At 41.4% G+C, this 18,163-nt stretch overlaps 1 protein-coding gene across 1 annotated transcript in view; it reads right to left on the minus strand.

Moving 5' to 3' along the window:
- adamtsl2 (ADAMTS like 2) overlaps window positions 1-6,679 on the minus strand; it is a 44,635-nt gene extending 37,956 nt beyond the window's left edge. The window contains exon 1 of the mRNA XM_011479667.2: window positions 6,536-6,679. The gene's annotated coding sequence lies outside the window, so the exon portion shown is untranslated. The remainder of the gene's footprint in view (window positions 1-6,535) is intronic.
- Window positions 6,680-18,163: the final 11,484 nt, after the last annotated feature.

Here is an 18,163-nt window from a genome sequence, read left to right on the forward strand (position 1 = left end):
TCCTTGTGGCACTTTTCTGAGGATGGAGGACATTTATTAAGAAAATGAAAGTCAATATTGCGTTGAATAGTTCTTTATCCAAATCGTTGTGAATTGGGAGCAGACGAAAAATACAGTTTTTAAAAAAACTGTTTTGTGACGTAGAAAATACAATCAACGGGCCACAAGCTTCCTGCTGCGCTCCATTCTGATGCGTCTACTTGGAGACCAATAAATCCATAAATGACTTCATTTTCCTTGTTTGAGCTGGAATCTGGAACTAACTGTACGCCTGCATGGCTCCAATATTGCTCATTTTTTTCCCTCTTGGTGGGTTAGCGAGGAGCTGTATGTACTGTATGTGTTCTTTCTGCTGCTCTGCAAAAACTATGTTCTAAAACAGCTGTTTTTCTTTTTTAATGTTGCCTAAAAACAGCATCATCATAATTAAAAGACCCCTGGAACATTTTTAAAATAGATCAAAAGATGATCAGAGTGGGACAGAATGGCAGAATTGAATTTAAGAATCTACTGTCTTAAGTGATCATAGTATAAAACGTGACTGGCAGCACAAGTGGACAAAGCAAATACAGATTTTTGCACAGATCCCTATTGAGAGATTAAACATTTTAATGATGAAATTGAATGAACAACATTTTGCTGTAAATTATGTTTCTACCTGCTGTCCAGTCAGCGCTCCTGTTTATGAGAAGGAACACGTGATATCTGCCTGAATCTGTTGGTACAGCTGATCAAACACACGCCGTTCCTTTGTTATTCCTGTGATTCAAACATTTCATTCCCACTCAGTGAGCACAATTCCAGCCCCTTGACACCTACAGTGGCTTCACATGCATTCCCAAAGATGATTCCACAAAAAACACATTTCCTTCACATTAAGAGGCTGATTGACTTGCAACGTTGACATGAGACTAAAGACAAAACCCAAGTCTAGGCACTTAAAGCAGATATGCATTGCTCCCCGTAAGGAACAGCAGAGTTTCAAAATGCTGCCAGGATCAAGCTCATAAAAGCACTGGGAAAGTTTGGATTCCACTGACAAAAACTAATGCAGTAAAGTTGCAAAGTTGCAATACGTAGCAGCAACGGAAACAACCTTTTGAAATCCCATCCTGAAGAGGCTGAACTTAAAATCAAATGCACCCAGACTGTCCGTCAGAAGCCACTGCAGAAAAAACGGAGCAACAGTTTTCTGGATTAGAAGCCATGACGCTACCTTTACATCACCCTTGGCAATGTGCACTGAGGCAACCACTTGCATTGAAAAATCTATGTAAACACACATACATGTGTTTCAGGCATCACATGTAGATACGCCAGTTTCTGCAACAGTTTTTGCACTCTATGTACAAAACGTACAAATATCGAATGCACATTTAAAATTAAACCAGTTGAACTTTGACCAATCAGGGACTCGGATTTGGTAGTGGCCTATGGATGGATGGCGTCCCTTTTTATTTACGGAAGTACCAACAGTTTGAACATTGATCATTTGGGAGGAAATTAATAATTGTTTTTTGAGCCCGGCTGGAAATATATGACATCAAGTCTTTCAAATATCGGAATAGAGCAGTGAAAGAAAAAAGCCTGGAGCAAGATTCGTGAGATTTAAAATCTTCCAGCTGTAGATGGCGGGCATGCGCTAGTAAATGGCAGAAAAAGAAGAAGATGCCCCTTCTTGCTTTTCTAGTGTGGACAACTTGGGCTAAATGCGCATTCAAGAACAGGTGTTTATTGCGTTCTTGAACATGAATCACATGCCCAGTGTGAACGTAGCATCAGCTACTTGACCAGAGCGCATCTCTGGAGGGCAAAACAGCTGATCTAGAGGCTAATCTGGAGGGCAAAGCTCTGAGGTTGTGCTTCACAATGAACTTTCTCGTACAACACGGCAGAATCTGTTTCAGTAATCACTTCTTAAAAAACTGAAGAACAAACTCATTTAAAACCTGTTCCAATTGTTGGAAACTACTTATAGCAGGTCTGCTAGATCTGGTTCATGAAAGCAGACATGTTTTGTTCAGGATGGATGAAGAAAAAGCAACAATGACAAAGATCTTTACTGCCAAAGTGAAGGGGATGTTAGATGCTAGTGATAACGCCGCTCTGCTTTCAGTGACTTTGCAGCTGATGTACTAATCGGACCAAAATGTTTTTCTAAATAAGTATTTAAAATCAATATAATGAAATCTTTTTTTTAACTGTTGAGTAAGCTCCTCCTGCAGTTCAAACGAAACCTGACTGACTGCCTGTTTGCATAGTTTACTATGTCGTTTGTTCTTCCCCTTGATAAACTCTAATAACTACATCAACGGATGTTTGCAGAGGCCAGATAACATTTGCTTTACTGAAACCTACCCTTTTTGTGCCCAAATGTTTCCTCTCTAGCATTTTTTTGGACATATTTCTTTAAAAACAAACTTCTGCTCTGTCATCTCATGTAATAACTTTGGAGCCTTTATCAGCTAGTTTTGTCTGTGATGAGCTTTTCTATCCTCTGCAAAGCCGTTTGACACATGAAGCCGTTTTATGTCTCGTCTTCAGATTTAAGTGGGTCTTTTTTCATTGGAAAGCCTCAAACTGTTACTAGAAAATGTAAAGAAAAGGTCTTCGTTTCTGTGGGTGAGGTAATTGTCTAGAAGACTTGGAGGAAAGCTGATGCATTTTTTTAGGTGTCTTTGCACTAAAAGTGGTTTTGTTGCTCTGCTGATTAAGCTGTGAGTCACTGTCTGCTGGAGAGAGTGGAGGTTTAAGAGCCAGGCGTGGGTCTGAGGGTTTCCCGAGCTCCTTCTGAAGTCCAGCCGTGACAGTCAAGAAAAAGATTCAGAGGATGAGCGAGCAACACTCTGAGAAGCGGGGGGGAGGTCAGTGGAGTTGAGCTACCCCCCAGGGCAAACATGGCTGAATTGTTGCACTTGAACTCTGAACTATTTATTGACTTACTCTTGAGAACTGGATTTCCCAGGAATTTAAGCTGCTCGGTTCATGCGGACAGAGACATTCACAAAGAAGGAAAGGATGAAAGCCCACAGCGCTTCCATGCATTTCCAGCAGCATCTCATCCGTCTGTTTGCTGAGGTCAGTCACACGCAGACTCGCCTGAGTACTTGACAAATGCAGAGTTTTTCCATCATGGACCACATCCCAAAAGGTGCCCTTAACTGACACTCCAACTGATCCATAAATACAATAAGATTCCATTGATGCGTTTACATAACTTAGAGACCCACTCCAATGAAGATTGGTGTTTTTTATTTTGTTCTTGTAGCATTTTCCTCATGAATAAAATCATTTAAGATTAAAGCTGCATTTCTGAGTGTTTCTTCATTTAAATTGTGATGCATTTGGGCTGAATAAAAAAACACCATTGGCCAAAGTCTCCCTGCTCCACTCCATTCTGATGCATTCACTTGGAGACAAATAGATCCGTGAACGTCTTGGTTTTCCTTGTCTGAGCTGGAATCTGGCTCAGAACTGGATAGCTCTGAAATCGCTCACCATTTTCGCTGTACCACTCTTGTTAGATTGGGTTTGTGAGCGGCTGTAAGCTAGTGGGTCAGAGTGTAAACACAGGTATCATGGAAAATCAGCAGAGTCTCGCCCACAACTCAGAAGTAGAACTCAGAATTTGGCTCAAATCAAAACAACATTTTCTACGACATAGTGTCTCCAAAGCAGCAGGAGTTCTTCACCTCTGAGTTGTGGGCGGGACTGTTGGTGTGAATTTGGCCCGCCTCTATTCCCCATCCCCATCTGTTTAAACCAATGAGTTGTACGGGCAAGAGTCACTACGCTAACATGTCGCTAATGCAAAGTTGGACGCCATATTGGAAAGCTCACTGCTGTGATACCATTTTATCAGAGCTAGAAAAACAAGGATGAGATTTTTCACAAGTACATTATCAAGGAGAACTTCTAGAATGCATTTTAGGAAGATCTGAGTGAGTTTACTCAGAACTGTGAACATTAAGGCTGATCCTGCAGCCCATTCAAAGTCGATAGTATTTAGACTTTGCACTATTTCCACCTTTTCTGGCATGACCAACAATGTATTTTTTTAAATATTTTTGGGAGGATGACCATTTGTATATTTCTATTTGTATATGTTTTTGACCTCAGATTAGACCAGACAATGCGTTTAATTTAAGCATATTATTAAGCGAGGACCCCCCGCCTAGCGTTCCCACCCCCCGCTGGATGCATTCGCCCCACGTCACAACTGGCTCCGGCTCGATTGGCGAGTCTTTTACAGCGAACGCCGCTCAGACCTCCCCGCACCGGGGCCGGAGACTGAAGTGCTCACTGTGTCCCTCCCATCCGTCTCTCCCATCCGTGGACTAGCGTCTCTAGCAATATAACTGATTAGTTTAAGCGCTGTCCCACTAGCTTACAGTCCCTCACACCCCCAACCTAACATTAGCGGTGCAAAAAAATGGCGTGCAATATCAGAGCTATCCAGCCGTACAGTTTGGATCCAGATTCCAGCTCCGACGAGGAAAACAAAGACGTTCATGGATCTGTTTGTCTGCAAGTGGATGCATCAGAATGGAGCGGAGCAGGGAACTTCCCAGCCTAAATTTATTCGTATATGTGTCCTCCATCATCGGAAAGACACCAAAGTCATGATTTTCCTTAAAGTGGGTCTTTGACTAACCTATTTCAGAGGAAAAATTGGCTTTTGGAGAAATTAGCTAACATGTTTGGATGTACAAGAGTCGCCAGTATTTCATAGCTCCACAAAGACCTCACCCCCCTTCTTTCATTCACCCCTTTTTTTTTTACTGAGGAGTGATGAGTCTGCAGCATCTGTCATGCCAGTCTGATTAATAAAAGCCAATTTAACAGCAAGAAAACCACCAGAGAAAATCAGGCTTCGTTCGTGCGCTTTTTAAATTACATTTAAAAAAAAAACATTTTCAAGGAAGCCCATTGAATGTGAGTGTGATAGCACCTAAACTGCTTATAAAAGTGGACAGACCCTCATTTCAGGGACAAAAAGCTGTGAGATAAAGGAGGAGGAGTATGTTTAGTAAGTTGTGCGGTTGAGGCTGCAGAAGCTCACATTTATTTCAGGCGCTCTGTCAGCTGAAAGGTCTGGAATCACAGACCTTCATTGAGGGTGTAGAAAATCACCATGTTGTCCCACCGAGGCTTTATGAGTGACAGCCACCATCATTTTGATAATTCTGCTGTCATTTTTGTTGAAATGTTCAATTGAAAGCTGAAGGGTTGTTTTTTTTGTTTAGGTTGTACCAAACAAGGTTTAGGTTCTTTGTTGATGACTAAACACCTCTTGGAGGCGTCTTTCTGCAGAGTCAGAACTGGTTCCTGTTGGGACTTTATAGTGTGTTAAAGTAAAAAGAGACTCAAGCTTAAACTCTGCCTGTGTGCAAATGTCATCCCTCAATCTTCTGAAGGGAACTTGGTGAGAACTGCAGCTTTTTTCACGTTTTTTCTGTCCACTATTCCAACAATCATTTTCTCATGATTTCAATATTTTCTATTCCCAAAGTCTTTGAATTGTTTAAGACGGAATATTTTACTCATCACCATGAAGTGGCTGAGCAGCAGCAAAGCAAACTTGAGGAAGAGTGACGGTAAAAAGCACTCCAATTCCTTTAGAGAGCCTGCAGACCCTATTCTGAAGATTAGAACAAAGTCTGGCTGCTTGAAAGGAAAATCCCACAAGCAAACTGTGCCTAAAGCGTTTGCATGGTGCTGTACATCCTTAGCTGAGTTTGGCTTTAGAAAGACACATTCTCTGCAGGACACCTGCCAGAAGACTAACACTGTTGGAGAACTCAAGAAAAGTAAAAGAGAAAATAACTTTAGCAGAAAGTATTATTCATCAAAAACTGATTATTTGTAACATTACTAAATCTCATCTTCCCCTCGGATTAGACTCACCTTCATATTTTTTACTTTTAAATAGTAAGCATAAAGCTACCTTTTTACAAATGTTGTTGGGTTGAAAAGCATGGCAGCTGTAGAGAAAGTAGACTGAAGAATGCCCTGATTGCCTGGCTTTAATAATGAGCCTCAGTGTGCTCACCAACAGGACCTCTCTGCTTGGGCAGATGGGTCTTCTCTGCCCTCCGAGGAGCGCTTCGGTACATGTGGGAGCTGAAACTGATTTTCTCACTGTAGCGATTAAAAGCCGCAAAGGCCAGAAACTGCAGTTTGACAAGTAGAGTTGGCACAAATGCGAGCTTTTACCTCCACACACACACACACACTGATGCACACACACATGCCTTCCAACAGCTGACAAGTTTCCAGACAGAGCTGGGCCTCTCCAGGAACACACGTCTGCACAAGAACACACACTCTGAGAGAGAGTCAGCATTATTTTGTGGATTTGTTTTGGTCTGGTGCAAATGTCTCATTGGCTGTGCTGGGCCTTGTAAACACACACAAGCACACTCTCGCACCAGAGGCCAGCCACAAACGCACATGCAGAAATCCAAAGAGCTGCGAGAAAGACAATCGAACCACAAACCCCATCAAGCCTGCATCCCAGGGTCCCCTCACTCACCTCGCCTGCAGCAGTCCGGGGGCGTCTCAGTCTGAGCTGAGGATGCCGCTCTGCGTGTGTGTGTGTTTGTGCGTGTTTGTGTGTGTCGTCCAGCGGCTGCTGTGTTGTGATGTGCTGCTGAGAGCTGCTGTGGAGTGAAGAGGGAGAAAGAGAGAGGCAGGAAGAAAGTCAAGGAGGAGGGGAGGTAAGGTGTGCTCTCGCTGCATCCCTCTTCCTCCTCCTCCTCCTCCTCCTCCTCCTCCTCCTCCTCTCCAGCCAGCAGAAGCAGGAGGAGAAAGTGGGAGCATTCTTCTGATGCTTCTTTCAGAGGCTTCATGGGTCTGAAGCTGCTGATCAGTCAGAGTTTGACAACTGAAGTCAAGTTAAAATTTTGCTACTCAGAATAAGTAATGAAATGAAGAGTTTATGTTCTGTAAATGTTTATTCATGTTTTAAACAGCGTATTAGTTGCTGCTGCCATCATACTACTACTTTTTGCGAACACAGAAAAAATTAACACTTTAAGTGTTGCCAAAAATGTAGGATTTTATTTTGTTAATTCATTCTCTTGTGTTTAACCTTCAGTAGTCTAGAGCCTTTCTGAGAATTATTTTAATAATTGACAGTTTGCTGTAATATTTTATTATTAAAACTGATTTTTGTGGCAATGATCTTATTACAACCCCAGCTTCTTTTTAATGATATTTTTTCATTGTGTTACACAATAATTTCACAATAAACATAAAACTGTACAAAATACTTCATTCCAAGTCGTACATTTTGTCATTTTTAACAAAAAAATTGAGATCAAAACAGTATTTATGTTTTATAGCAAATAATCTAAAGTGATTAAAAAAAAAAAGATTAAGCAAACCAAGAAACAAAGCAAAGAAAATGTCATGAATATGTAGAAAAGGTTTAAAAAAAAAACAGGCGAACTTCACTTCCACCAACTCTTCTTTTAGTGCCAACATACTTCAGGATTTTCACAATTAAGCTTAAAATTGTCCGCATTTACACATAAAAGTCAAGCTTTGGCACAATTTAAATTAGGAATATCTATTTTACCAATAAGCTGGGAAGCTGGAACTCAAGTTCTATCGGATCAATCAGTGCTGACTGACGTCGTTTGGCTCCAACATGGCTGCGTCCGTATCGCACAACAATGGTGACTCAATAGACTACTGGTGGAGTCTGAAGAGACTTCTGGTAAATTTCTACTTTTGAGTTGTAGATTAAAACACCCCAGAAAAACGGTGAACCAGCCTGCATGTAAATGTAGAGTAGTGGGGGAATTCAGACACAACCTTCATCTCCTCTGTTGTTCTTTATATTTTTTTTCTCATTTCTTTCAAATGAGAGTTCAGTATCAATTTCTCCACACAAATAAAAACTTTGGTTTAGCTCCAGTGTTGACATCCTTTGGGCTTTTGTAACTCTTCAAACATTTACACAATCAACGTAAATCGGCTAATTCTGTCGTGGGAAAAAGCAGCTTTGCGACGTTTGTGTAACAGACGATGTGAAAAGCAACTTTTTCCTGGGTCAGAAGGGGATTGATTGCATTAATGGTTGAAAATTTACAGTGTGACAAAGAGTTTTAGGTGTCACCAGCAACATCTCTGACGTCAAAGGGTTAAACTTTGAAAGTGGATCTCAATTTCTTGCTCTAAAGCTGGGTTCACACTAAATGAGATTTGCATATCATATTTGCGTTGACCGGCTCTCCTTTGCTGCGCGGCGGCGAAATCGCTTCTCCAAAAATGTGCTCAGGAGCGTGAGCCCTCAGCTGCGTGTGGGAGAAGCCACTGCCATATGTCTTTAGCATGATTGCTACATGGAGCGGTGTCTGTGTAGATCTCATTTACAAGGTCAGATGGATTTCTTTTGGAAAGTTCTACATAGGCGTCTGTAACAACGTCTTCACGTCTGGGTTCATGAGATCATTCAGAGACTCTTCCGATACGGTGAGGTTCACCATCTACTGCAGGAGCTGCGTCTGAATGACGGCCGGTTTCCGATGTGTATCCGTTTCTTTGTGACCCGGTAAGAGCGGCTTGGTGTCCCGCATTACCAAAAGGGGGAAAATAAAAGCATTAATAAAATTTGATTATTGTCTCGATAAAAATAAGAAAAATATCGTAAAGCTCAGGAGACCCCCACTGGCTGCCTCCTGCAAGCCTTATCTCTGTCTGCCTGCCAGATCGCCTCCCGGTGGCCAGCATAACAGGTGTGCTAGCTCCAGCCCCATGGGCACTGCAGATGATTGGCGGCCTGTCAAGGGTGTACCCGCCTTCGCCCAGGGGTAGCCGGGACAGGAAACACCTTTGCCCCAAAGTGGACACAGCGGGTTAAAAAAAAGGATGGATGGAAGTTCAGGACAAGAACTGTTGGATCGATCCGCCATACTGGATTTGCATTCTACCTGCTGATCGAGTCACTGAAAACGTCAGGTGCCCAAAGCCGAGTTAGTGGTTGGTTGACGCGATGACCTCTCCGAAGTTAAAATTTTTGAACTTGCACCATGAATCCCCCCCCCCCCCCCCCCCCCCCCCCGGATTTGCTGCTGTAACATTGAATTACATTAAAAATGTCCACCGCTGACGCACGGATCGCATTTGGTGTGACCGCAGCTTAATAGTTCAACTAAAGCTTTTAAAGAAATTGAATATGATTAAAAATATTGCTTTATAAAATATTACAGCTAGTAAACCAAGAGTACCCCATGATGGACTGGTGTTCTGGAGGATTATGTCCCTCCTATCGTCTTTTGCAGTGTTTGAAGTGCGCTGTCTTTGTGAAAATGTGATGGTTTAAATAGTTCTAATTTGAAACTCTAAACAAAAATGTTCCCTTTAAACCTCTGGTTTATGTTGATGGTGCGATGAAACTTTGAGAATTGAAGTCTGTTCAATGGAGATGCAGCAACCGGCCGTCCACTTAATGTGTCTCAAGTGAAGACACTACATGGAGTAAATAATGGAGAGAAGCCTGGGAAAGTGAGAAAAGTCAAGGACAGAGCAGCAGACGTCTGTGGACCACCGTGTCTGCCCACCAGGCTGTCTTCCCTCTCTTACCTTCATCTGTCAGTCTTCCTCCTGCTTGTTTTATTTCTACTTTGCCCCTGTTTTCTCTGCGCTCCTCTGCTGTTATTTCTCACCCCTCCTTCTCTTTCTGTCTGCCATTTTTTTTGTTTCCACAGCTGTCTCCTCACAGCATTGCACTTGTTCTCTCTTACGTTCCTTCCTTTTCATCGATTTGATGCTGATTATGTTCCAAAACACAAACCGAGATCAGCACAGCTCAAGGGAGCATTAACAAAACCTAAAGAAGATACAGACAGTCACCAGACGCCTCCACTAAATCATTCTTATATGAAAGTATTGGTTCGACTGCAAAGGACGAACCCGAAAAAGTTTACCAAAAGTGAATTAAAGCTGTGAAGCAGTTTGAAGAAATTGCAAAAAATGTTACGGGGAATCAGGAAGACCCAAAAACAGGAACAAAGAGGCAAAGTGAATTGAGGAGATGAATCTAATTAAACAAACGGCACCACAGGTTTTTAGCAAAGCCAAGAAGGTCAAAGAAAACCAAACAAAAAACCACACAGCGACACACAGACAGTCCAGTGGACATGCAGAGCATTTTCATCTGGTTTTGTTTGTTTTCACTCACGACACTCTCAGGAGAGACCCATCATGAAGCAGACCTGATGCAGTTCCAACAGCTCTCATTTGGGGGCAGTATTGCTCTGATAAAGATGAGGTAAAAGCTGTGAAGAAGAAAACTGTCTTGATGAGTGAATACTCCAATTCAGATGAATGTCTAGGTGAAATGCTCTATAGCTGGCAAAACTACATTTGTAATTTATAGATTTCTTTGGTCAAAAAAGAAAAAGCCGGATAGTTATTGTGCAATAGGATACAAAGAGAAGACAGAACAGGATTCAATCCAAGAAATTTCTGGAAGGTTGTAGATTTTTTAACACCAAGCAGCCCTGAGTGGCATTTCTATCCAGTACCTTCCCAGTCATAGGAGCAAGTAAAATAGTTTGTATTTTGTCTTCAGTTGGCTGTTGATAGGATTTAATTTCCCTTTCAACTAAAACAATTCTCTAAAGGAGAAACGTTTTTGCATTTAAACTTTTTATATTTGCAATATATTTAAAAACACACTCCAATTAAAACCATGTCTTTGGTGTTTTTAACATGTTTTTATAGCAATTTTTTCATGTTTGAGGGCTTTTATAGAAAAAAATTACATTGAAACTGCATTCTGAGAGAATCTTTATTCAAATCGTTGTGAATCAGGAGCACTGTTAGCAAAAATACTGTTGGTATTAACTATTAACTTGTAGTTGTGGTGCAGTTGCTACAAGTTAGACACAAGCTCCCTGCTCCGCTCCATTCTGATGCATCCACTTGTAGAGGACTAGTTCCATGTATCTCTTTGTTTTCCTTGTCTGAGCTAGAATCTGTCTCAAAACCTAACTACTGGATTAATGCAATAATGCTCGCCGTTTTCGTTGCACCGGTAATGTTAGATTAGGGGTTGTGTGGGGCTGTGGGCTACCGGGCAGTCTCAAAAGAAAGGGATTTGGGGAAATGAGGGCAGCCTTACTCCAGTCTCACCCACAACTCAGAGGGGAATTTTTAATTAAGTACAGAAAAAATGTCCAAGAAAAATACACCGTTTTTTTTTTTTTTTCATCTTGGCTAAAAACGGTATAATCATAATTATACCGTTTGGGGAATGCTTTTAAAATATCAATGCAGTGGGACTTTGACAGAGCTGACATTCTTGCCAAAAAACATCCCACAAAGTAGTATCCTACCCCTTTATTCACTAGCTACTAACTGTTAGAACTGGACTGAGTGTGTGTGACGTCATCTATGATGACTTGCTTTCTGCTCCAACCAGATAAGGTCATTTCAGTCGCCATTTTTCCTTGAAACGGACGCCACCATGTTAGAACCAGAAATCGTCAGTAAGGAGTGATTGGTCCGGGTGAGGCTGCACGGTGCCTTCTTGCTGCCTTCTTGCTGCCTAACATCAAGAAGGCAGTTCAAGTCCAGGTCCAAGTCCCCCGGTTCAAGTCCAGGCTGGGGGACCTGAAACAGAACACCAACGGGGGACCTTTCTTTTTGGAGTTTGAATGTTCTCCTGTGCATGCGAGGGATTATTTCCAGGGACTCCGGCTTCCCCTCACCGTCCAAAAACATGTTTCATAGGTTCATTGGTTACTCTAAATTGTCCCAAAGTGTGAATGTGCATTGCTGCGTCATTGTGGCCCCGCGACAAACTGGCGACCTGTCCAGGATGTCCCGTGCCTTTGCCCACTAGTGGCAGAGATAGGCTCAGGCAGCCCCGTGATCCCAAAAGGGACAAAACGGGTTTAGAAGATGAATGGTCCGACTCAGTCAACATTTCTATGGCAACCATTCTCCCCAATCAGGAATGAGCACCCCTTTCACTGAAAGCAGGCTCAGGAGAATCTGTCAATTTACGCTGTGAAGGTTCAACGTGAGATCACAGACTTTTACTGAGGCATCTGATTTGTCAGTTTATAACATGAATAACTTGCGATAAAGAAAAAAATCTGAAAAAATTAGGATTAGCGAGAACTTCTTTTTACTTCGGTTGTCACCACAATGAATGAGATTCCTCCATCTAACCCTGTCTTCTGCATCCTCTCCTCTAACACCAGCGACCTTCATGTCTTTGTTTACTGCATCCATAAACCTGTTCTTTGGTCTTTCTGTAGACCTCATGTCCAGCAGCTAAAAACTCAGCACCCTTCTACCAATATATTTCCTTTCATTTGAGCTGTATAAGTAAATAAAGCAACTTGATCATAAAGCTCAACTCCAAATACCTTTTCTCAGTCTGTGTTAAGCTATGCTCTTGTGTCCACGCGTTGTTACCCAAGTTTCTATGACTGTTTATGGGCTCCACCTACCTGTTGCAAGTGGAACCAGAAAGGAAACTTTGACCAATCAAAGACTGGAATTTGATTGTGATGTATGGATGGCGTCCCTTTTCATGGATGGCGTGCCAACCATTTATCATGGAGGAGAAATTAATTGCGGTTTGTGTCCAGTTGGACTTCTATGACACCAAATCTTTCATTCTTGGAATAGAGGAGTGAGAGAAAAAGCTCTGAGCAATATTCACCATATTTGGACCATATTAATATTTTGCACCAAGCCTCTTCCAATGTAGGTGACGGACAAGAAAAAGAGGAAGACGCCTTCCTGCTTGTCTAGTATGAACACGGTGGGCTAAATGAGAGCTCAAGAACACTTGTTTACCCCGTTCTAAAATGTGTGTCTTTTTGGTCCGTAGCTTTACAGGTAAGATAGATTGATGGATAGATTTGCTTTTATTGTCATTGTCCATTGTACAATAAAATTGAAGTATCAACATTTCAGCGCAAGAATGAAAAAATAATGAAATATAATATTAAATAAATCAGTATGTACAACATATACAAGGGTGCTAGCAAATATAAATTGTAATATAGAATGTCCAAGATTTGTGTGCAAAATTGCGTACAAAATTGTGTGCAACATGTCAGATGTGCAAGAGGTGGCAATGAGGTAGACTGTATATGAGTGTGCTATTGCAGATTTTATCTGTGCATTTTGGAATTGAGGATGGTCATTGCCTTGGGAAAGAGGCTGTTTCTGAGTCTGTTCGTCTCTATTGGTAACAAGTAATTGAGTTACATTTATTCAACCTAATTTCTTATATCTATCTAACTCAATATTTTTTTACAACTCAAATTTACATATTTATCTAACTAAGTGTAATATTACTCCAATTCAATTAAAGTTTTTCCATCTTAATTGATTGCAATTGTTGAACTCTCGTATGTCTAAATTTGAGCCTCCAGATATACTCATTTTTATAACAATAAAATGAATGAAACAATAAGAATGTAAAACATATTACCATAAACCATATCTCTGAATTTATCATTACATCAATATGTAGTAGTGGTGCTATATAAACTCATCATCCTCTCCGGCCCTCTCACTCATGGTGCAGAAAGAATTAAACATAACAGTACAAATAACTGGGCAAAACACAGTAAAACAGCTAAATAACAAAACACATTTGGTCAAAAAACTCACACTTAAACCCAAATCCGTCCAGACAGGCAAAGGGAACGGTATCCCACAATTCCTTGCAGTGCCGCTCAAACAGCAGCACCAAAGTTTTACCTATACCTATACCTTAATTGAATTAATTTGAATGAAAGTAAAATAACTGTTTGATAACTACGTGTTATTTTTTAAGCTGACTGAACAAAAATATGATTTATATTAACTAAAGCAAATAATTTAGTTAGATAAAGTAAAAAAGTTTATTTTTCCAACATCCATATGTGGTCTTCTCACCCTCTCATGGTGGAAAATGTATTATCTGAGCTTCTTCATCCACTAAATCATCTTCAAATGGACACGCCATGCTGCTTCACCTCTCTGAAAACAAACTAACCTTCAACTAAACCTTCTCCAGACTAGGTTATGTTCAGAGCATTAGTTACTATGGCAACTTGACATACACTGAAACATACCTCGGTTTTTGGAACCGAAAGCGGTGGTTGTACACTTCTTTAGCCTCAAACTTACCGTGGTAACTAGCATAACCTGCTTTTTGGAATACCCCCCCGGCTTGGTGACAGGAAATAAGACATTTAATAAACAAACTGAACCATGACAAAACTTTTGGGAAAACCAAACCGGTGACAGAACAGAGCAGATGACCTGACAAGGATGAACAGAAACCAAGACACTTAAATAGGCTGAGGGGAATTAACTGAACTGAAGACAGCTGTGGATCATGAACCTTAAAGTGGGGTGACTGACAAAAAGAAAACCAAAACCATGACCAAGAACAAAACCAAACCACTGAATCCTTACAGAAGATGGATTCAACCTGTAATATGTTATTTAAAAACTACTGTCCACTGTTGATCTGTCAAATTATAATCTTAGACTTTGACTAGAGTAACTTTGGCTTTTTTTTTTAACTGTCTTCTGTGTGCTCCCAAACCCCCCTCCTACGTTTCTCTTCATCAGCCTCCACTGCGCTCCAGCTCCAGATTTATAAGCCGATTAAAACAGTCGAGCGAGGCAGCCAGACCAGAGGAGCACGCTCCATCTACCAGCCCTCGGTCAAAGCCCATCGCCCTCCCCATGACAGCTAAATGAGGGCAGTTAGCAGAAGTGTTACACATTATGGGGGTGTGTTTGTGAGTTTGCAGAAAGCCAAACTGCATCTGGAGTCATTAAAGTTGTTAAATTCAAACAAAGACCAATTAAAGGTGTTATAAAAGCAGAAAAACGAGGAGAAAAACGTTCTGTGGTTTGATGCAGTTCTTAAACGCGTGAACCAAAACACACAAGCCATGAAGACGTGGTTCTTTCTTTTATCCTAACTCAGAAACCTGATATTTTTTATCTTTATTGGGGATGATTTGAACTTATTTACAATCCACAAGTTATATCTTCCCACATTCCAAAATCCAGCGTTTTTGATCAATTTCTTCTTCTTTTCTTTTTGGGTCAAATTTCTCTAAACAGATAGAGTGTCTGAGTTTAAAGAGGGACGGAAAACAGCCGATCAGACCGCAGAGAAACCTGACTGAGAGGCTGGAAATGCTGAAGTGCAGCTGGCTGGACTCAAACTGTGGATAATGTGGAATGCTGCGAGCTGATAATGAGACCACTGTGTGTGACTGTGCACGTGTGTGTGTGCACAAGTGTGTGCGTGTGCAGCTTAGTCTCTCTGTTAGTAAAACAGTTAGCAGCAGTTTTTACTACAAACGGGTTCCTACCGTTGAAATAATGCAGTTTTCTAGATTCATCATAACCTTGGATTGAATCTTCCTCACAGTCTTTCCAGACAGTGAGGAAGATGAGAAGAACGGTGGTTTGTTTATACTACAGCTCTGTACTGTAAAAACAAGAACATGTGTAACAAATAATGCATTTTTTAAACATTCATGTTTGATGTTAGTAGGAACTTTGTGCCTGAGATCAGTTCAATCCAGGGGTCAGACGTTCCTTTTTTTTAGTCTCTTGCCTTTTCGACACACAGCTCAGATCTTCCTTATGTGTAGAAAAAGACAAACTGGTGAGGTTTCAGGACTAATGTGAAAGTATTCAATGAGTAGTTGAAGTTTTGTTGATTTACACAACAACATTTCCGGAAACTGGACCGCCCTGACAGTCAATGTCTGACTGCTTCCGTTTTATGAGGTACTTAAGCAAATGTCTTCTATGTCAGGAGTAGAGATTTGTTTGCTTTGCATCTTCTGGCTTTGTGGTTGTGTTTTGGGATGGAAGCTGTAAACCGCTTGGATCCTCTGAGCTCCTGAACATGGAGGCACAAAGCTGGCAGGTCTCGAGCCACGTTCACACCGGGCATTTGACGTTCGTTCAAGACTGCACATTTAGCCCTTGTTGTTCACACTGGACTAGTAGGGAGGGGATTCTACTGTTTACTGGCACATGTTCACCAACTACAGCTAGAAGAGTCTTGGTGTGAAATGTCAAAGCAGTGAAAATCTGGCGAATCTTGCTCCAGGCTTTTTCTTTCACAGCTCTATTCTAATTTTTGAACGATTTGGTGTCATTTAATTCTGGCCGGGCACAAACGAAAATTACTAATTTCTCATCCATGATCAATTTTCAAAGGGTTGGCACTTCAGTGGATTGAAAAAAAACCATTGGTTTGTCACTACTGATGGTCAAAGTTCAACATGTGCGTTAGGTGGCCGAATTGTAGAGCCTAAAAACAGTCGTGAAACCTTGCGTAGCGATACATGAATGCAAGAGCTTTGAACCCGGAAGCCCAAGACGCGTGTTTGGGCCCATTTACATAGACTTTTCATCGGAAGTAGCTGCTTGAACACGGGTCATTGAGATTGTTCTGAACGTAGTTTAATAGGACTTCACTCCCTTCAGAGGAAGCAAATTCTCCTAAGCAAAACGTAGTATATTTAAGTGTAATACAAGTATTCTTAGTCTGTACTAAAGGGGAGGCAGTACACTTGAAATAGATTTTTTATTTACTATCTATTTATTGTCAAATTAAAATATTCCAACTTCAATGGACTACTTTTCCTTAGGGGTCACAACAGATTGGTAATGTTGAGGTCTAGTAAGTGTAAAACTGCTTCTTCTTATTGGCTCATAGCTCATGGGTGCAGTGTCTGATTGGTCAATTCAATCCAAAGAGCCATTTGCATTGCATTTGTCATTAGACGTGTGATTGTCCACATGAGTCTTCTTCTGCTGCTTCCCTCTCTGTAGAAAGCAGCTCAGACCTCCAGCTCCTGACCTACAGGTCTTCAAGAACTTACAAACACTCAGGTGGACCTTTTAGTCATTTTAATGCCGCCAACCCTGCAGATGATGGTCAAACAGGACACTTGATGTTCCTGTTCTCAGACCTGGACCCTCCATTGCTGAAGTATTTGTGGTGAGGTTGTGGGTTTATACTTGCAGTGTCCAGCAGGGGGTGTAACCCTGCCACTCCTTAAAGCTTCTCATTTTACTTTAAATTCTTAGCAGCTCTGGTTACCAAAAAACTTCTCAGCAACACTGCAGCCTTTTGTGCCGCTGCCGCAGGACCCTTGAGCAGCTGTAGCAGCTGAGCATAGAACAGCAGCTGCCACGCCAGAGCCAGAAGGTCATACTGCAATCTTTAGGGATGTGAAGGGAGTCTTTAAGAAAGGAAGAAACATAAACACTTTGGCTGTGAGTCCAAATGGGTCCAGGTGGTTCTGGATGCAGAACCGTCTCTCTTTTCTGGAAGAAAAATAAGAAAAGAATCTCTGACAAACTCAGATCCTTTGGTTGGTATTTGTGTCTATTTACTCAAACTGGATAATCACTGTGCAGCTGGTCTGCAAGACACACAATCTCACATTGGCCCCGCCCATAAGAGAGAGTCCAAATAAGATTGTTTTTTAATTTCATCCCACAAATCCAACAGTAGGGATGTTTGTGTTTATCTTGAAATCTTTCAACTGAAGTCTTGACGCCTGAATCCTTCTCCAGTTTCCCGTCAGCTGTGAGGTGTCACTGTCAGCTGTGTTTTGTGGGCGTGGCCATACGTGGTCAACAAAAGTGAAAGACACACTCCCATCATCTTTTGATCTATTTTAAAGCCTTCCCAGTGGTCTTTTAATTATGATTTTTTTTAGGCATTTTTATGCAAACTCAAAAAAGCCTGTGTCATTTTCTTAGACACAGTCTCTGCAGAGCGACAGAACATCGTTAGAAATTCACCTTTGGGTTGAGGGTGGAACTGCTGGCGCGGAGTGAGTCCATCCCCACTTCCCATAACCCATCTGTTTAAATGCTCTCCCGCTAGCTTACAGCCCCTCACACTCTAAATCTAGCATTAGTGCCGCAACAAAACGGTGAGCAAAATTGGAGCTATCCAGCTGTACAGTTTTGAGCCAAATGAGGAAAAATAAAAAATAAAACAATGTACGTGGATTTGTCTGCAAGTTGATGCATCTGAATGGAGCAGAGCAGGGAAACTTTGGCCTGCCCAGCATATTTTTGACGTCACAAATGCAATCTTCTTCAAGTGGCATTTTTTTGTCTGCTCCTAATTCACTACGAT

This window comes from Oryzias latipes, chromosome 9, assembly GCF_002234675.1.
Source record: "Oryzias latipes chromosome 9, ASM223467v1".
Classification (NCBI taxonomy): Eukaryota; Metazoa; Chordata; class Actinopteri; order Beloniformes; family Adrianichthyidae; genus Oryzias; species Oryzias latipes.